General features: G+C 43.2%; 1 protein-coding gene across 4 annotated transcripts in view; it reads left to right on the forward strand.

The window, feature by feature from the left end:
- Positions 1–6,389: 6,389 nt before the first annotated feature.
- ANXA4 (annexin A4) overlaps positions 6,390–20,819 on the forward strand; it is a 73,689-nt gene continuing 59,259 nt past the window's right edge. Inside the window, exon 1 of one of the 4 annotated variants that reach the window (XM_032652911.1) lies at positions 6,390–6,796. The gene's annotated coding sequence lies outside the window, so the exon portion shown is untranslated. Of the gene's footprint in view, positions 6,797–15,758; positions 16,009–16,213; positions 16,267–20,819 lie in introns of those variants that run through there. The other 3 variants (XM_032652912.1, XM_032652915.1, XM_032652913.1) reach the window with 3 other exon arrangements.

The following is a 20,819-nucleotide window of genomic DNA, read 5'->3' on the forward strand; positions in this document are numbered from 1 at the left end:
AGTGGGATGAATTGGGAGATTGGGATCAACTTATATACGCTAATATGTATAAAATAGATAACTAATAAAAACTTGCTATGTTAAAAAAAATAAAATTAAAAAAAAAGAATGAAATCTTGCCATTTGGGACAACATGGATGGACCTAGAAGATATTATGCTAAGTGAAATAAGTCAGACAGAGAAAGACAAATACTGTATGATTTCACTTATATGTGGAATCTAAAAAACAACAAATGAACAAACATAACAAAATGGAAACACAGTTATAGATATAGAGAACAAACAGGTGGTTAACAAAAGGAAGGGGGCTGGGGAGAAGAAAGAAATAGATGAGGGAGATTAAAAGGTACAAACTTCCAGTTGCAAAATAAATGAGTCATGGGTATGAAGGCTTGGGGAATATAGTCAATAACTAAGTAATAGCTTTGTATAGCAACATGTAACTAGATTTATCATGGTGATCATTTTGAAACGTATGGAAAAAATCAGTGTTGAGTAACAGGAACTAACATAGTGTTGTAGGTCAATTATACTTCAAAAACAAACCAACAAACAAATTCATAAGAAAAAAGATCAGATTTGTGGTTACCAGAGGTTGGGCAGTGGGCCGGGAGGGGTAATTGGATGAAGGCAGTCAAAAGGTACTACAGGGCTTCCCTGTTGGCGCAGTGGTTGAGAGTCCGCCTGCCGATGTAGGGGACGCGGGTTCGTGCCCCGGTCCGGGAAGATCCCACATGCCGCGGAGCGGCTGGGCCCGTGCGCCAACGGGAGAGGCCACAACAGTGAGAGGCCCGCGTACCGAAAAAAAAAAAAAAAAAGGTACTACAAACTTCCAGTTATAAGGTTAAATAAATAGTAAGGATGTAATGTACACCATGATAAATATAATTGACACTGCTGTATGTTATACAGGAAAGTTGTTAAGAGAGTAAATCCTAAGTGGTCTCATCACGTGCGAAATTTTTTTCTATTTCTTTAATTTTGTATCTATATGAGATGATGGAGGCTCACTAAACTTATTGTGATAATCATTTCATGATGTATGTGAGTCAAATCATTATGCTGTACACCTTAAACTTACACAGTGTTGTATGTCAATTATATCTTAATAAAACTGGAAGAAAAAATAAAATAACATACAAACATTTAAAAATTAAAATAAAATGCTGCCTGGAAGCTCTGTATGCCTGGGTAAGGGGTGGGGCTTGACTATGGTGAAGTCACTAAAGGATTGCTCTGCTTTCATTGAGTAACCGATGACAGTCTCTTTAGGTCTTTTCTCTTCCCCAGAGGAGAGTATTCCAAACTCCTCATCTTGGTTGCCAGGGTTGTAGGAGTCAAGTGAAGGAGGAATACTGAGCAGCTCAACATTCATTATATTAAGTTTCATATAGATCATCAATTTCAGAGCCACTCCCCCAGCCTTGTGTGGTAGATTAAAGGTGGCTGCAAATTTTTTGCTAGTCTCCCAATTGAGGGATGGAGCCTAATGCCCCTTCCTTGAGTCTGGGCTGGCCTTAGTGACTTCCATGACCTATAGAATGCAACAGAAATAACGTCCAGGGGCTGCCAAGCCTAGATAATAAGAAACCTAGTAACTTTTGCTTGGATCTCTTGGAGTATCCTTTTCGCATGCCCTGAGCCTCCACAGGAAATCTGACTACCCTGAAACTGCCATGTGGAGAGGGCATGTGTAGGTGCTCCTGTGGACAGTGCCTGCTGAGATCAGCCTTCTAGCTCACCTTATCATGGTGGCAGACATGTGAGTGAATCCTCCAGACTGGCCCATCTGCCAGCTGAATACCATCAAGTGACTTGTTTAAAAAAGTTTTGTCTGGTGTATATTTTTAACATACATACATATATATATATATACACACACACATATATGTATATATGTATATATATACATATATGTGTGTGTGTATATATATATATGTGTATATATGTACATATATATGTATATATATATATTAGTTCCTGGTATACAACATAGTGATTTGATATTTCTATACATTTCAAAATAATCACCATAAGTCTAGTTGTCCTCTGTCACCATACATACTACACATTATTACATATTATTACATATTATTGACTATATTCCACACACTGCACATTTCATACCTGTGACTTATTTATTTTGTAACTGGAAGTTCTACCTTTTAATCTCCTTCACCTATTTCTCTCCTTCCCTCCCCTCCCTCCCCTCAGGCAACCACCTGTTTGTTCTCTGTATCTATGGCTCTGTTTCTGTTTGGTTATGTTTTTTCATTTGTTTTGTCATTTAGATTCTACATGTGAGTGAAATCATACAGTATTTGTCTTTCTCTGTCTGACTTATTTTACTTGGCAGAATATACTCTAGGTCCATCCATGTTGTCTCAAATGGCAAAATTTCATTCTTTACTATGGCTGAGTGATATATATATATATCTTATTTGTCCATTCATCTATTGATGGGCACTTGGGTTGCTTCCAAATCTTGGCTATTGTAAATAACACTTCAATGAACATAGGGGTGCATATATCTTTTCTAATTAGTGCTTTCGTTTTCTTTGGATAAATAGCCAGAAGTGGAATTGCTGGATTGTATGGTAGTTCTATTTTTAATTTTTTGAGGAATCTCCATACGGCTCTCCATAGTGGCCGCACCGATTTACATTCCCTCCCACGGTGCACGAGGGGGTCCCTTTTCTCCACACCTTCACGAACAACTTGTTATCGGTTGTCTTTCTGATAATAGATATCCTGACCTGTGTGAGACCAAGTGATTTCTGTTGATGTCACGTGGAACAGAAGAAATGCCCAGCCAAGCCCTGTCCAAATTCAGACCTAAAAAATCAGGAGATATAATAAAATGGTCATTGTTTTTATTCACCAAGTTCTGGGCTAGTTTGTTAGTCAGCCTTAGATAACCAGAACATCTTGACTACACTTGGTATGCCCCATTCCAGAGATCCTCTGCTTTATCCCCTTCAGAGACTATGTTTCTGATTTGCTGCCCAGGTGGGAGAGGGCAGTGGCAGCTGTGTACTATTGGGAAGGAGATGGAGGAGACTGGCTGCTTCCAGTACAGACCTACAAAAAATCCTCCTGTTTTTAGTTTTAATTATATACCCACTCTTAGAAGCACTTGGTACAGCACGCAATACCTGCATTACCCTGGGAAATTCTACAATATCATGTTGCTTCTTGGCTTTCCCTACTCCTGGCTTAGGAGTCAGTTTTCTCACGTCTGCTATGTCAATTATCACCTATCTGCTTTCGGGATTCCAAAATTTTGTTATTTTTCCTCTCTTGTTCTTGTGAGGTTTTCTTGGGGAGAGGGGGTTAGTTTCTTGTTGTTTGTTTGTTTGTTTTTTGGCTGTGTCAGGTATTAGTTGCGGCATGCGGGATTTTTGTTGAGGCATACGGGATCTGCAGCATGTAGGATCTTCAGTTGCGGCATGCAGGATCTTTTAGTTGTGGCATGCAGGCTCTTAGCTGAGGCATGCAGGATCTAGTTCCCTGACCCCTGGCCCCCTGCATTGGGAGCGTGGAGTCTTAACTGCTGGACCACCCAGGAAGTCCCTCTTGAGAGTTTTTTTTAATCTACTATTTAAAATTTTTTTTTTACTGAAGTATAGTTGATTTACAATGTTATATTAATTTCTGATGTAAAGCAAAGTGATTCAGTTACACATACGTATATTCTTTTTCATATTTTTTTCATTATGGTTTATCACAGGATATTGAGTATAGTTCCTTGTGCTAGACAGTAGGACCTTGTTGTTTATCCATCGTATTTATATATAATAGTTTGCATCTGCTAATCCCAAACTCCCAATCCTTCCCTCTCCCACCCCCTCCCCCATGGCAACCACAAGTTCACAAGTCTGTTCTCTGTCTGTGAGTGTTTCTGTTTTGTAGATATATTCATTTGCATCATATTTTAGATTCTGCATATAAGTGATATTATATGGTATTTGATCTTTCACTTTCTGACTTACTTCGCTTTGTACGATAATCTCTAGGTCCATCATGTTGCTACAAATTTGCCCTATTTCATTCTTTAAAAAAATCTACTATTGCTTTAGTGAGATTTCAAGAGGGAGCAAGGCAAATGCATGTGTTCATTCTGCTATCTTTAATTTAAAGTCTCCTTTGAATCTTTAATTTCAACTGTTACATTAATTATTTATTTATTTTTTTAAACTGCTCAGAGGCTGTTGATTTGTTTACTTTCTTTTTTTTTAAGATTTTCTTTTGGATGAGGTACTTTTTTAAAAAGTCTTTATTGAATTTGTTACAATATTGCTTCTGTTTTATGTTTTGGATTTTTGGCCGAGAGTCATGTGGGAACTTAGTTCCCTGACCAGGGATTGAACCCTCACCCCCTGCACTGGAAGGCAAAGTCTTAACCACTGGACAGCTAGGGAAGTCCCTATATTAATTTTTTAAATACTCCTAAAAAAACCTTAAAACATTAAATGAAATAAAATACTCACGGATCAGGTTGCCTAGAAGCAAAGCCTGAGACAGAGATTCTTGTGTAAGTGTCTTAGTGAGGAGGTATTCTCAGGAGAACCTGTGAGTCAAGCAGGACATCGCAGAGGAAGAAGCAAAGCACAGAAGGGGTTTCTGCTGAAATTTACCCTCAGCCTAAGCCTATGGGAGCTCTGGAATAGGAAGGATATCATAGATTAATTCTTGGCCTTTTGTACCCTGTAAGGTTAGCATTGACTGTGGCTTCCCAACCTGGCATGAGGGCAGCTATGGGGAGAAAAGGGGGCGCTGTGAGCTGGGTACACCCGCCTAGTAAAGGTGATCTTGGCAGGGTGCATCTGCTCCATTTCTAACCTTTTCTTTTTTATTTTATTAATTTTTTAAGGATTAAGTAGTGGGTCTAATCCCTCTGAGGAAATGAATTATCCTTATTTCATTTTTTTCCCCACTGTTTGTCTTCCTCAGTTTACTCCACGTTAGTTCATAAACTGAAGCTCAGAAACTTAAAGGTATCAAGCAGAGAAAAGGGGCTGACCAGGTGTAGAATCCAGATCAGTCTGACCCCCAAACCCATGCTCTCAACCATATTAAACCACCTCCTTTAGTTGCATCTTAAGGAAATAATTTAATGTTACCTCTCCAGCTTTTTGTTTTTAATATAAATTTATTTATTCATTTATTTCTGGCTGCGTTGGGTCTTCATTGCTGTGAGCGGGGGCTACTCTTCATTGCCATGAGCATGCTTCTCACTGCAGTGGCTTCTCTTGTTGCGGAGCACAGGCTCTAGGCCTGTGGGCTTCAGTAGTTGTGGCTCACGGCTCTAGAGCACAGGCTCAGTAGTTGTGGCGCACCGGCTTAGTCGCTCCGCGGCATGTGGGATCTTCCCGGACCAGGGCTCAAACCTGTGTCCCATGCATTGGCAGGCGGATTCTTAACCACTGAGCCACCAGGGAGGCTCACCTCTCCAGCTTTAAGGGTGCTAACAGTCACTTGCATTTTGATCTGTTGGATATAAAACACACTCCCCAGGTACTTCCCTGGTGACGCAGGGGTTAAGAATCCGCCTGCCAATGGAGGGGATCGATCCCTGGTCCGGGAAGATCCCACAGGCTGCAGAGCAACTAAGCCCCTGTGCCACAACTACTGAGCCTGCACTCTGGAGTCCGCTAGCCACAACTCCTGAAGCCCACGCTCCTAAAGCCGGTGCTCCGCAACAAGAGAAGCCACCGCACTGCGAAGCCTGCGCACCGCAATGCAGAGTAGCCCCCCTTTGCTGCAACTAGAGAAAGCCAGTGCGCTGCAACGAAGACCCAACGCAACCAAAAATAAAAAAATAAAATCGATTCTTAAAACACACACACACACACACACACACACACACACACAAACACACACTCCCCAGAGCTACCTATCCTCTGTTAAATGAAATCCGGATTTGCCGATATGCCCAATAGGTTCATTACGCGACCTTCACCGAGTGCCAGAACGGTACTGGGTGTGAATGCAAAGACCACTTAGACCCAGTCAGTGCCTTGTTTGAGTCCAATCGGGGAGGCAGATACGAACAAAGACTGTATAATAAGGGGAGAGCGCTGCTTCAGTGCCGAACTCGGGAGCTACTTGACCAGCAGCGAACCCAGGTAATGGTAGAGAGAAAGATCTGGGACTGCTCCGAACTCCCATTTCCAAAGGTTTCCCCAAGGAAAGGGAACTTGACTTTTCTCAAGGTATAAGTGCAACTACGGGTAACTTTGGGGTATGTATAGTGCTGACAGGGAAACGAAATGTGCCGTTCTGATTTCACTTTCCACTTTTCCGGCGTGAGAAAGTGCAATGTCGCGGGGAGGAAGCTTTGACTCTCTGCCGGAATTCCGGCCGCGGTGGGCGCTGGGTGTGTGCGAGAGGGGTCCCGGGGCGCGGCCCTCCAAGGGTGTAGGGGCGCCCGAGCACCGGAGACCTGAGAGTCCGACTGCTTCGACTCGAGGGAGCTCGAGCAGGCCCGGGCGGGGCCGGGCAGGCTGGGATCCAGGCTGGGGACAAAGCCGGGAGCGCGACGCGCGGGCTCGAGGCCGGTGCAGCCCCTCCCCGGGCGCCAGGCGCTGCGGTCCCGGCCCCGGCGTCCAGGTGCGCTTCGCCCGCGTAGGCTTTTCCGGTCTCGTGCGCAGAGAGGGACAACCAGGAACTCGGGCTCAGTCTCCACCCCGAAGCGGGGCGGGCCCGCCTGGGATAAGACCTGCTGCCCGGCCCCGCCAGGGTGTGATCTCGGTGACCGCAGAGGAGGAGCGCTGTCCAGTCTCGGCCCCAGGGGTAAGGGGGTCCCGGGCTCCGGAAGGGGTGCAACAGCCCGGGAAAGCCTCGCGGGGGTGGCGGGTCCGGCGCCGCACCGCTCCCAGGAGGGGGTGCCCGCGGCCGGCCTGCGGGCCCGCCCGGGCAGGCACAGGGTGGAGCGAGCCGGACTCGCTCCGGGTGGGCAAGGGAGAGGCAAACACCGCCCTTATCCACCGGCACCTTCCAGGAGGACCTCCAGAGCAGTTTATGCAGCTCAGGATGTACACCAGTTAGAGACCACCGCAGCTATTTATTGAGTTCATGTGCCAAAAACGGTGCTGGATTTAGGCATTACAAACAAAGGATTGAGTAATATTCCCTGGAGCTGACTCAGTCCAACACCCAAGTTTTGCTTTTTTAATTCTTTCTTTACTCCGTTTAAGAAACGTACTCCTTTCTCCTAGTCTCTTACCCTTTCTCTCTGTGTGCACCTAACGTGCTCAGCACAATGCCTGGCACGTGGGAATCTGATATTATTATGAGATCCATGACCAGAGTCTGCCGATGGCACAGCCTCGCTCTTCAGTCGTGGTTTTAACCAGCTGGAGACTTTGGGACCAAAGAGGTTATTGCTTTTCAACAATCTGCCCAACTTTAAGTGCTTCCCAAATTGATGCAAGTCTTCTGTAAGCTGTTGGGAGCATGTGGGTCCTGAGTAACCCACAGCTTTCATGAAAACTGGGCATCTGCTCTCTCCAGCTGACAGTGGGAAGAATGAATAGGGTTCCCCCCCTCCAAATGATCATCCCGTTGTCCATCAGCTCTAGAACCCTCCACCTCCTCCTTACATTGCAAGTAACTCTCTTGATAGAGAAGCCCTCCCTCTTTAGTTGCCAGGGAATTCTCAGATGACAGAGGTGGAAGAGCAAGCAGCAGAGGAAGGGGACAGGGATGAGGAAATGGGTAACCATAGCCGCCCAGGACTGGCTGACTTCCCAGAGCCCTTTCTGGCTAAGGCTGTATCCCCTACATCAGCTTAAATCAGATTTCTATTGCTTTGGGGGTACACGCGCGGGCACAGACTTACACACAACTACTGGATCAAAGGTGTCTGTGAATTTCCCACCTAGATGTTCTTGCATTTGGTTAGGGATAATTTTTCTCTGAAAGCTATTTAGAGGGTAACATTGCAGTCAAGTCCGAGCACACCAGCCCTCAGTATCTGTAGGGTGAGAAGCCGCTTGGTCATCCTCAGACTGTATCTTGCGGCCCATTTCTTTGCTTATGTCTAGCCGCTCATTTGTTTCCCAACCTTGCTCATCTGCTTGGAGACTAAGCCTGCTCTTCTCCAACAGAGATGGAGGTGAGGGGCAGGCACCGGGATAACAGACCTTGTGCCAGGGAGTACTTGTAGCTTCAGAATAAACCAGAGGGGGAATTTTCCTTGGGTGTCAATTTTATCCAGGTATTTGAGGATAAAAACACTTTTCATACAAAAACAATTACAGATATACTTTGTAGTAGGATTCAGAATTTAGATACCTTCTTCGTATAAAACAGACACTTCTAAACTTTTTGCCTGGGCTTTGGGCTGCAGTTTGACCCAAACCTAACCTTTGGGAGTTTGCTTTTACTGCAGTTAGGGCTACTTACGGAGGCAGTTTGGTGGATGCTGTAGTATCCTCCATGGAGGGACGTTGAGTAACAGCCGTGCTAGGTTACTTGTTTAATCTTTATTTCAACCTGAGGCGGGGTTATTAAGCTTGTTTTACAGAAGAGGATCCTGAGGCTCCAAGTGGTGGTCCCTAGTCAAGGTCAGGCCCTTTGCAAACATTTAAATCCAGCTGCTGGATACTAAAGCCTGTTCTGTTATCCTCTCTGTCCTACTGTGGCTCTGTCAGTGCTTGGTTCAGAGTGATTTGGCATTTGGATTTGTGGCTTCCTGGCTTATTAACTAAATCTTGACCAATGTTTTTCTTTGCCTTTTCAACTTTCTTCTGGTCAAGCCGATAATGTAAACCACGGTGGGAAGAACTGGACCTGGCAGTAGTGTGGGGATACAGGTGAATGGCCCTAAATTCGGGAAGGGCTTGGCTTGTGGATGAGGGAATAGACTCACTCTTTGTGGCACTGGGCAGAGCTGGGCAGGAATTTTTGGATGGCAGGTTCTGGTTGGACTTAAGGAAGTGGCTTTTGAAACCCGTAGGCTGGGTGACTTTGGAGCTGGCGGGAGTCTCTCCCCAGAGATATCTGGGCAGAGGCCGAACAGCCCCTTTCTGATGGAGCTGGGAAGGGGACAAGGTTAAACTAAGATGACTTCTAAAGCCATAGTTTCCAAACTTCAGGTACATCCCTCCGGAAGCTTGCACAGCACACAGATTCTTGCCCCAAAAGTTCTGATCAGTATGACAGGGTGGGACCCAGGAATCTGCCTGTCATTGGTTTTATTGGGAATAACTTGTTAGTGTTCAGTTATGTTTGAACTGGACAGAGAGCTTTGCTGTGGGAACCTGCACCACCACCTTTGAAGAATTTATTTTAAAGGTTCAAGATGCTTGAGTCAGTAAATTGCCATTCTGCTTCTTGGTCCGGACTGCTAGACGTAAAACTCATGTAGAACATTTTATCTGCAATCAGCAGCAAGGATAAATTGCAGCCAGACTGCAGGTTGATAGGAACAGATATAGAATGATATTGAAGATGTACATACATATATTTAAAGCAAAATACAGTTTTACAAGATATGCTAACATTTCTGTATATAAGAATCGTGGAGGCTATTTATATTCTTAGGTACTTGTTAATGCATAAATACTTCTGAAAGGATACACAGGAAAATTATGACTGCCACTGTAGTTGGAGGGAGGTGAAGTTCTTACAGACTTATCAACATATACTTTTTGGTACTATTTGAGTTTTTGTTTTTTTTTTATCATGTTCATGTATTGTCAGCTTTTTAAAACAGAGAGTTACAGATAGCACCTGTCTATTTAACACTGCTTGTGAAGAGGGAGAATGAAACAGAAATGAAGAATGTACAATTATCAAGTTTTCCAACCTTAAAATTAATATATGGTCATATACTTTCTTATTTGTATACAAAGAGCTAGCATGGAATGTGCTTTGGTTTCCATACATTTCATCTGGCTATACTTTAACTGGTTGCAAAAATATTGTAAGGTGCCTTGACTTGCATGGTGGGGAAAGTTCTGCATTTAAATGGTCCGATGGTTCCATGTGTTTTTAGCTGCAGAAGCAGAGAGAGGAGGTAGATGGGATAAGGCACAGCTTGTAGACTAGATAGACCTGCTGGGGCAGGTCGCTTTGTCAGAGAAAGTCATCACGGTGATATCAGGTCATGGGCACTCAGAAACCTGGCTTTGGCTTCAGAGCCTGGACCTCCTTCTGCGGCTCAGTCTGTGAGGTCTCTGCCTCTCTGTAGGCTGAAACCTAGTGTCCCCTATGAGCCTGACCCTGTGCCAAATTTATGGCATGTTATTTTTAAAAAATTTTTCATCTATGTTAGGTGGGTCCTGCTAATGTCGTCTCCATTATACTGATGCAGAAACTGAGGCACAAAGGGATTAAGGAGTTTGCTCGACATCACATACTATCAGTTGGTAGAGCCAAGATTTGAACTTGGCAGTCTGATTCTATCTCCTGTGCTTACTACTCTGTTATAGTATATAATGGGTTAAAAGTGGGGAATCAGCGTGAGAAGGCAGGGCTGGTAGATTAAGCTGACTACGGGGTTGGACTTTTTCAGAGGTAAAGAGGTAGAGGCTATGTCCAAACCACTGGTCCAAGATGGATTTGATGTCATCTGGGTCATTCTAAGTAGGCAGGGAGTCCCAGCTGTTGGGTGGGGAGTGGAGCAAACATCAAACGAGGATGATGTGCTGTGTCATGATGCTGGTGGTGCATCCCTATGGGAGCAAGACTTGGGGCAGCATCTAGGGGCAAGAGAGGCAGCTCAGCACCTCAGAGAAGGGTCTTCAGGTGGTAGGCAGGATGTCAGTGGCCCCCGCCAAATGGCAAAAAGTTCCTTCATTTATTATACATATGCTAGCTATTCAAGGATAAAATACCCAGACCCCATCCTTAGGGAGACAAACAAGCAAATCAACAATTAAAAAATCATACGATTGCATGCAATTTTTTTTTTTTTAACAGAAGCCAAATACGTTTATTAAACCTGCTCTCAGCCAGGCAGTTAGATACGAAGATGTCTATAACTACAGGGGCTTCACAACCTCCAGAACCACTTAACCAGGCAATGCTGGGTAAAGGTGACTTCGATTAGTTTTAAGCAAATAAGTCCATTTTGAGCTGGTCACTTGGCCTCTGGTCAGCAGTCATCCAGTTTGAGAAGTACAGAAGATGCTGCTGCCTCCCAGAGTGTCCTGTCCCAACAAGTGGGCCCTGAGGCTGGGGCACAGGGCAGTCTGCAGAGGTTCACTCCATTGCCTCACTGCATTTATCATTGCATGATAAATGATTTGATACACTATGCACAGACTGCCATAGAACTGAGGGGGTATACCTAACTCCATCCTGGGTGGTCAGAGGAGGCTTCCTGGAGGAGGAACCATCCTGGAGATGGGCTAGGAGAAGAAGGGCTTATGCACAGGCATGGGGATGAGAAAGCAAGACCAGGCACAGTGGAGGAGTGGCATGTCAGCCAGAGCAGGACTAGTCTCAGCGGCCAGAGCAGGAGGGAAATTAAGGCCATTCTGTAGGCCCATGGGAGACAGGACCAATTATTGGGGGATAGGTCTTAGAGAGTCCAGGCATCCCATAGTACAAACTGCTGGCCTAGGTTATAAATCCCTGTTTTCTTTTGCATCTGCTCCAATGCTTAGCACAGTCATGTGATAAATGTTTTTAAATAAAAGGGAAGCTCTGGGTACCAGGAAGGAAGAGATTCAGCCTTGGAAAAACAAGGCTCCCTGCTTCCCTGCCCTACAGTAGGCCAACTCTTTAAGGTTTGGCTTAGATATAGTCTTCACCCCTGATTGGCTTAATCTGGGTGAGGGGTCTCCCCTGGGTGCTCCTGTCTCCCTGTGATTCCCCTACCACAGGAATGCTTACACTTTTGTGCCTGATTACAGGCCTGTGCCCTCCCCTCAGCTTTGAGCTCCTCTGAGGGCAGGGCCATGTGCCCCCCGTCCTCTGGCCCAGTGCACAGTAGGTGCTCACCAAAGGGATGCTGAATGAATGTGCTATTTTTCATGGCCTGGAAAATTCAGTCCAACCTCCAAGCCCCACAGAGTGACCCATTTTTGAAAATGACTGTTCCAGCCTTTACTCTCTTCATGTCCTTAAACCAGCCCAACTCCACACTTAATGCATTTGACCCTTGAACAACTCGGGGGTTGTTCACTTCCTGCACAGCTGAAAACCCACGTATCACTTTACAGTCTATCCGCTTATCCTTGGTTCCTCAGTATCCTTGGTTCTACATCCGCGGATTCAACCATGTGTGGATGGCATACTGGTGCGGTAGAATTTAGTGAAAAAAGCTCAGGTATTATTGGCTCTGGGGAAGTTCAAACCTGTATTGTTCAAGGGTCAACTATACTCTTTTCCAAATAAGTCTTACATTCATAATCAGAGCCGAGGCTTCATTTTTACTGTCTTTGCCTACAGACCTCTTTGCTGTTTAAATCCTGTCTGTCTTTCTAAACTTTTATCAAACGAGAGCTTTTTGACTCTCTCGGGTGGTAGTGGGACGACTTAGTCTGTAGTCTCTCACTACCATGAAGGTTTTATAATAGTTGCCGAGCGCTGCTTTGTCACTGGATTGGTTAGCAAGATCTTCTTCGTCTCTGTTTCTCTCACAATGCTTAGTACCTGATTGGGGCAAAATAACTATTTAAGTAAAGACGATGAGTGCCTGCCCACACAGCAAGTGGCAGTTTTGGAATGGGGGGTCTCATGCAGGGACTACCTAAATGAGAATTAGGGCCTGGAACAGGGTGTGAGGAGAATAAGCAGGGGTGCTTATTGGAACTTGATTACATAAGGTCTTTGAGCCCCACCCAAGATCTACTGACTCAAGCTCTAGAGTCTAGCATCCACCAAATCCATTTTTCTAAACACTCCTGAGTGACTTTTGTGTGCACTAAAGTTTGAGGAGTTTTCCCAGGTACCGTGCTAGGTGCTTTACCCTCTGTACTAATTAGAATCTTTTTCAAGCCATAGCTCCAGACGCCAAGTCCTGACATCATCCAAGGCCCCAAGGAAGGAGGAAGTTGGTAGGCTGACTCTATCTGTTTTAGCCTGGGGGACACTCTGTCTCCAAGCCCCTTGGCAGGCTTGCCTTTATTTCTCATTGGCCAGAGTGTGTCACATGGCCACTCATAGACCATTGTGGCGGTTGGAATGGGCTTGCCTTGGACCAGTCATTATTTCTTCCTGGGGAGTCCCACCTTCCTGGTTTACCAAACCCAGTCTGTCAACTCATGAAGGTTCTCTTAATGAGGAAGGAGAGTATGACGGGGATTGACATTATTGCTAATCCTGGCAGAAGTCCTGCACAATAGACACAACTATCTCAGATTTATGCCAGAATAAACTGGCTCTCACAGTGGGGGTGAATCTTGGAGCAGGGACTGGAGCTCCGCCCTTGTTCTGGATTCCCAGCCTCCTACCTCCAGCGCCGCATGTCCTCCTTTATAGCCTAGGCCAGCACTCACATGTAGGAAGAGACTTGAATTTGGAGTTTCACAGATCTTATAAATTAACAGCTCAGGCCTGCCAGAAGTAAAGCATGTTTGCAGTGGGTGGTTTTGAGAACTCTACTGTTTAAATAATCTTTGGCAAACATATTTCCTGAGTCATATGTAGGCCTAGCTATGCTTGTATATATTAAACGATGTTAATGTTATGATACCCCCCCTTCCATTAATAAAATTTTGCCTGTTTTTCCCCCCATTACCTTATTCTTGGTGTAAGATCATGAGTGGGAATCTGCACTTATAAAATGCCCATGGGATGGTTTGGGGACCATTTTAGGCATCAGTAGTTGGAATCTAGAATCGTTACTCTAAAGCAGTGGTCCTCAAATTTGAGAATGCATCAGAATCACCTGGTGGGCTTCTTATAAACTAAATTGCTGGACCCCAGCCCCAGAGTTTTGGATTCTGTAGGTCTGAGGTTGGGCCTGAGAATTTACACTTTTAACAAATTCTCAGTTGATGGTGACGTTCTTGGTCTGGGAACCACACTTTCACAGCCACTAGGTTGTGTGAACTTCTTTTAGGTTGAAATACTGGTCTGGATTTATTGAAAAGATAAACATAGTGGGATTTTAATCATGGACATGGCGCCTTCTACCTTTTTCAGGTTCTTTTGTGCTCCCTATTAAAGCTGCCTGTGACCTCCCCACCAGAGCCATGCTTTGGGTGGACTGGATTCCCAGGGTTTTCTGTACTTCAGTGAATCTGGGGAAGGCTTATTCCTCAGAAGTGAGACGATGAAATGGCATCCACACGCCCTCCCTGCAGGCCAAGCATGGTTGTCTGGGTACTAAAGGTGGCCTTAAATATTGGTCTTAAACTCCTGCTTTTACCTTAAGAAGGAATGAATTTCTGATATGTGCTCAAACATATTGATAGAAGAACTTTGAGAACATTATGCCAGGTGAAATAATCCAGACACAAAAGAACAAATATGATTCCACATATAGGGGATGCCTAGAAAAGCCAAATTCAAATTCATAGAGACAGGAAGTAGAATGATGGTCAGCCGAGGCTGGGGTGAGGGGGGAATATCGAGTTATTATTTAATGGGTACAGGGTTTCTGTTTGGGATGTGGTGATGGTTGCATGATATTGGGAATGTAATTAATGCCACTGAATTGTACATTTAAAAATTGTTAAAATGGTAAGTTTTGTTATGCATATTTTACCACAATTAAAAAGGAAATCATCCTTCATCTCTGTTCTCCCAGTGGTGTGCTGGAGCGTTCTTGTATCAATCCATCAGAGGTGGTTGTTAAATGTTCAGGGGTTTTGCAAGCTGATTGTTAAATGTAGCCACTATTTAAAATTCAGTTAGGGCTTCCCTGGTGGCGCAGTGGTTAAGAATCCGCCTGCCAATGCAGGGGACACGGGTTCAAGTTCTGGTCCGGGAAGGTCCCACAAGCCATGGAGCAACTAAGCCCGTGGGCCACAACTACTGAGCCTGTGCTCCAGAGCCCGCAGTCCACAACTACTGAGCCCGCGTGCCACAGCTACTGAAGCCTGCGCTCCTAGAGCCCTTGCTCTGCAAGAAGAGAAGCCACCGCAATGAGAAGCCCACGCACCGCAAGGAAGAGTAGCCCCCGCTCGCCACAACTAGAGAAAGCCCGCGTGCAACAACGAAGACCCAACACAGCCAAAAATAAATAAATAAAATAAATAAATTTTTAAAAATTCAGTTAAATGAACTTAGGCGTAAATACATTACATTAAAATAGGCATATTTATAAATAAGTTTTATGTATTTATTTTTAAATAAGTTTTATTTAAAACAACCCATCACTTTCCAATTATTTTACTACATTTTACTATTATATATGGTCTCTTATATCTGTGTGGTGGAAGTACTATATAATGGTGTACTACTACCTACTTATTCCCAGCTCCAAGTTCAGTGACACCACATAAGTAAGTTGAAATTGCTCATGTTGGAAATATTTATACCAAAGAAATGGAGACAAACCAGGGTTTTCTTTCCCTGGAGAGCTGGCTGTTAGATTATTAGCACACCCCTGGTCTCCTCATGTCTCACTGGTGGAGCAGGGTTGGAGTAAGCTTGTAGGGATAAAGCACCAGCTACTTGGGATCTTCCAGCCAGACTTTCTTGAATTGAATTCTAGCTGTTTCCAAATAGCCATGTCATTGGGTGTTTTCCCCATGCCTGAAAAAGAAGACGTGATGGCTAAGTTTAGTGGATAGGAAACTGGATGAGTCATATAGTAAGTGAGTGACTTTAACCTCCTGGGCAAGAGTTTTCTCAACTGGAACATGAAAGCACTTATTCTAGCAATGGGAAAGAGATACTTTTTTTAAAAAAGTTTTCATTATGGACTTTTCCCCACATATACCCAAAGTGGGAGAACACTAAAATGAAGCCCCATATACCTGTTCCTCACCCAACTCAACAATTATCAACATTTCACCAAAAAAGAGACTTTTCTAACCATTGAAGTAATAATAAGAGGGAAGAGTACGAAGGAAAAGACGGGAAGAGTACAAAGTACAAAGGTATGATTTACAATTTTTCTCACGAATTTTGACTGTACTAAAAGGAGGATATGAAATTGGAAAGATACATAATACATTCTTGATATAAAATATTAAATTTTATAATATATTCATAATTTCTAGAAATGTGTTAGTGAAGCACCAAGATCCCAAAAATGGGCAAAAAATGCAAACAGATAATTCACAAAGAAGGATACAAGTGGAAAAAGAGAAGAGAGTGTTCCTGCTATGCATTCAAAAAAGCAAGTTAAACCAACGGTAAGGTTCGGTACTACACCTCCTAAATATTAAATTATAAATAAATAGTAAAAAATAAAGCAAGCAAACAAGCTTATGGCTGGCTGGGATTTGGATATCCTTTTAACTCTGGAGGACAACTGGAAATATAATTATCAGATATCACAAAGAATAGGTCAAAAGAAATAAAATCTACAATGCTAACTCTAAAGATTGTAAGTCATAGCATAAAAAAACCTGAACAACCAATAGTAGAGGGACATTGAATAAATTATATCAATACAGTGGAAGAATGTAAATTTAGTAAAATAATAAATATGATGATTGTGTAGAATTAGGAAAATTAAGAGGAGAGAGTAGAACATAAAATGATACACATACTGTGATTACAACTGTGCTTAAAAGATTGGAACAAACAGTAAGTGAAAGTTGATGGTAAGTTTACATTTTTTTAAATGACCTTTTCAGTGCTTAAAGTTGACTTAATAATTTACAAAATAAAATCAAAGGGGGAAATAGATGTGATTACTTAAGAGCTTATAGTCTCTAAAATTCTATGAAAGTTGATCTTTTCCATTTGTAGGAAAGATCCATAATTATTAGCACTGCACTGGAAAATTCTACCTCTGCCCACGTTATCACTGGGTTTGGGAAACAAGTTTATGAGACCATGCAGGCAACTTAAATAATAACAACTGGAGGGAAAGAGAGGTGACAAATAAAATTAATGCTAACTATCCTGGATCCATACGTCATTGTTACAATTACAAAATCCTGAGGTTGCTAAAACAGAAATAAAACCAAATAATAAATTGTCTGCCATGTACATTTTATAATAAATAAAGGTTATTTTTTAAAAGCTACCCAGTATTTTCTGTTTTATCTTTTCTGTAATCTCTTCAGGTGTTTTTAAAATTAATTTATTATTATTATTTTTGGCTTCGTTGGGTCTTAGTTGCAGCATGTGCTGGGGTTGTTGTTAATGCACGCGGGATCTTTCATTGCAGCTCCTGGGCTTCTCTCTAGTTGTGGTGTGGGGGTTTTCTCTTCTCAAATTGTGGCGCGTAGGCTACAGAGTGCATGGGCTCTGTAGTTTGCAGCTCGCGAGCTCTTTAGTTGAGGCGCTGTGAGCTCAGTAGTTGTGGCGCATGGGCTTAGTTGCCCCGCGGCATGTGGGATCTTAATTCCCTGACCAGGGATCAAACCCGTGTCCCCTGCATTGTAAGGTGGATTCTTTACCACTGGACCACCAGGGAAGTCCCTCTTAAGGTGTTAATATTAGATTTTTTATGATCTCTGCAGATAGTCTCCATGTCTTTTAGAAGGACTCCTGCTGGAGGATTTATTTATTTATTTATTTATTATTATTTTTTTGCGGTACACGGGCCTCTCACCACTGTGGCCTGTCTCGCTGCGGAGCGCAGGCTCCGGACGTGCAGACTCAGCAGCCATGGCTCACGGGCCCAGCCGCTCCGCGGCATGTGGGATCCTCCCGGACTGGGGCACGAACCCGTGTCCCCTGCATCGGCAGGCAGACTCCCAACCACTGCGCCACCAGGGAAGCCCTGGAGGATTTATTTTTATGGGGGAAAAAATAGTTGAATCCAAACAGTAGTGAAAAGAATATTATTTAGATGTGATTTGGTAAGCCCTCTTAAATACACGAGTGTTTTAAAAATAAAATCTCTTGCCACGGGACTTCCCAGGTGGAGCAGTGGTTAAGAATCTGCCTGCCAATGCAGGGGACACGGGTTCGAGCCCTGGTCCAGGAAGATCCTACATGCCACAGAGCAACTAAGCCCGTGCGCCACAACTACTGAGCCTGCCAGCCGCAACTACTGAAGCCCGCGCGCCTAGAGCCCTTGCTCTGCAACAAGAGAAGCCACTGCAATGAGAAGCCCACGCACCGCAACGACGAGTAGCCCCCGCTCGCCACAACTAGAGAATGCCGGCGCGCAGCAACGAAGACCAAACGCAGCCAAAAAAAAAAAAAAAAAAAAAAAGTCACTGTTTTTCAAAAGTAAATTTCTTATAAAAATTAAACCAAAAAAAAAAAAATCTCTTGCCACTCGGGAGGGAGAAAAAGGGTGATCATAGAAAATTAATCTCAGCCTTGATGTGCCGAACACAGAATATTTAAGCCAAACTCTTTAGTCTCAAAGGATTTCTTGATGTTACTATGCTAATCATTTTCTCCTCCTATTTAGAATGTGTTCTTCTGCCAATGGTTCCCTGAATGTTTCTTATGAATAATTAAGTGAGTTATTTTCAGGGATAAGCTTTGCCTTTAAATATTCTGAGGCTTTTGTTCTTTTGTCATAGACCCGTTATGTGTTTTTCTTTCTTTTTTTAACAAATGGGGAAATAAAGGCAACAAGAAGATAAATAATTTTCTTGGTGAGATCTAAAAGAGGTAATCTGAGATAATCATTCACGTAAAGTGTTTAGAACAGTGTCTGACACATTATAAGTGCTCAAAAATAGCTCTCACAATTATTACACAAGGTATGTAATAGAAATATAAAGTGAGCCACAAATGTAAGTTTGAATTATCTAGTAGTCAAATTTTAAAAAATAAAAAGATACAGGTGAAATTAATAATATCAATTATCTTACCCAATAGATTCAAAGTATTATCATTTCAATGTATAATCAGTGTAAGAAATGATTAATGAGGTATTTTACAGTATTCTTTTCATACTAAGTCTTAACAAACCGGTGTGTATTTTACACTGACAGAACATCTGAATTCTATTGCTGAAGTTTCATCAGAAATACTTGATCTGCATTTAGATTTAATAAAATTTAGTTTTCATGTAGATTCACATACTCACATTATTTCAACCATACATAAAAGTTTTCCAAAAAACTTAAGTACCAAAAAATAATTTTCCTTTAATATTTGCATCCACATTGAAAAACCTGGTTCATCTTTTTTAGAATTGATTTGACTTTAAAATGAAAAGCACATCACTTTTATTTTAAAAAATATTTATTTATTTACTTACTTATTTTGGCCGCGCTGGGTTTTAGTTGTGGCATGCAGGATCTTTTCAGTTACGGCATGTGGGATCTAATTCCCCGACCAGGGATGGAACCCAGGCCCCCTGCATTGGGAGTGCAGAGCCTTCCCCACTGGACCATTAGGGAAGTCCCAGCATATCACTTTTAAAACTGCACCTGTCCCAGTTAATTCACTAACTCTTATGCCAATTGAATCTCTTTTTCCTTACTGTGCCAGTCATAATGCTTCTGCCTCTCCACTCAATTCCACATCAGTAAGCTGCCTTCATTTAAAATTTTTAAATGTGTCCATAGCTATTTTTTCACACTAGAAAATGTTATAATTAAAATAAGTATTTAAATGTGATTACAAATTACAGTTTACATAGATGTCACTGTAATTCATACTGTCTGCAAGACATAGTCAAATAAACACATTAAAAATGTTGCATCAATCCATAGATAGTATCAGTCAAAGTGAATCAATCCGTTGACACCAAGTGGATTGGCGGTGTGATTAGATGTAAAACTAGAACAGATGCAACGTGCCTGACATGCGCACTGCACAGTGCAATGGTTAAAGTGAAATGTGACCCCACCAAAACATTGCAGCTGTGTGTTATGGAAAAATACTTATACTGCCTCAATTTAAAACTTTAAACTTAATTAAAATTAAACAAAATTTAAAGTTATTTTCTTTGTCTCACTAGCTGCATTTCAGTTACTCATAACCACTTGTGGCTTGTGGCTATGGCATTGCACGGCACAGGTATAGACTGTCTGTCAAGGATAGGGTGGATGGGACACTTTGGTCCCGTCCTGTGCCCCTTTTTGTGTTTGCATCAGCTTTTTTTTTTAATTCATTTTATTTAATTTCATTTTTAATTTTTTGGGCTGCATTGTGTCTTTGCTTGCACCCAGGTTTTCTCTAGTTGCTGAGAGCGGGGGCTACTCTTTGTTGCAGTGCTCAGGCTTCTCATTGCGGTGGCTTCCCTTGTTGCAGAGCACAGGCTCTAGGCGCGCGGGCTTCAATAGTTGTGGCACACGGGCTTCATTAGTTGGGGCTCGCAGGGTCTAGAGCTCAGGCTCAGTAGTTGTGGCGCACGGGCTTAGTTGCTCCACGGCATGTAGGATCTTCCCGGACCAGGGCTCGAACCTGTGTCCCCTGCATTGGCAGGTGGATTCTTAACCACTGTGCCACCAGGGAAGCCCGGCATCAGCTTTAAGCAGGAGAGAAGGTTGTTTGTACAGTGCCTGATCGAATTCCCACCTCTAGCTGGTTTTCTCTTTGTTTCTTTTCTGCCTCTCCGAGGTAGCATCTTTTACTACCCCCAATGCCCGGTTCTCTGATATATAAATGATGCATTTCCGCCAGGGTTTTTTTCACTGGTCACCTTTCCCTGCCTCTACTCTGCCTCTTGTCTGGTTTGGGGATGAGTAGGGTGAGTTAAGGGTCCACCTCACAGCTTCTCAACTCAGGTGGCTGGGCTGGGCTGGGCTGGGGTTTTCTGGAGGGATCCCCACATCAGACAGCTGATGGAGGTGTGTAACCCGTCTCCCCACTATCTCCC

Source organism: Phocoena sinus, chromosome 13 (assembly GCF_008692025.1).
Source record: "Phocoena sinus isolate mPhoSin1 chromosome 13, mPhoSin1.pri, whole genome shotgun sequence".
Lineage (NCBI taxonomy): Eukaryota > Metazoa > Chordata > Mammalia > Artiodactyla > Phocoenidae > Phocoena > Phocoena sinus.